Here is a 200-nt window from a genome sequence, read left to right as displayed (position 1 = left end):
TCAAACCAGGCAATTAATCTTGCAAATGGTTGTGGATTAAGAATATTTGTATCACATGAACAAAAATTGCTTGCCCCCAAAGTGCACATGTCTTTTACATACTAATTACCCTCATATATTATAGCAACATTGTTGCATAGTGTAAATTTTGTTGCAACACTTTATATTGTGTACAAGAAAGAGTTCTCAATCTATCCTAG

This window comes from Dysidea avara, chromosome 13 (genome assembly GCF_963678975.1).
Source record: "Dysidea avara chromosome 13, odDysAvar1.4, whole genome shotgun sequence".
Classification (NCBI taxonomy): Eukaryota; Metazoa; Porifera; class Demospongiae; order Dictyoceratida; family Dysideidae; genus Dysidea; species Dysidea avara.
The sequence above is the reverse complement of the archived record's forward strand: the minus strand, read 5'-3'. Positions refer to the sequence as shown.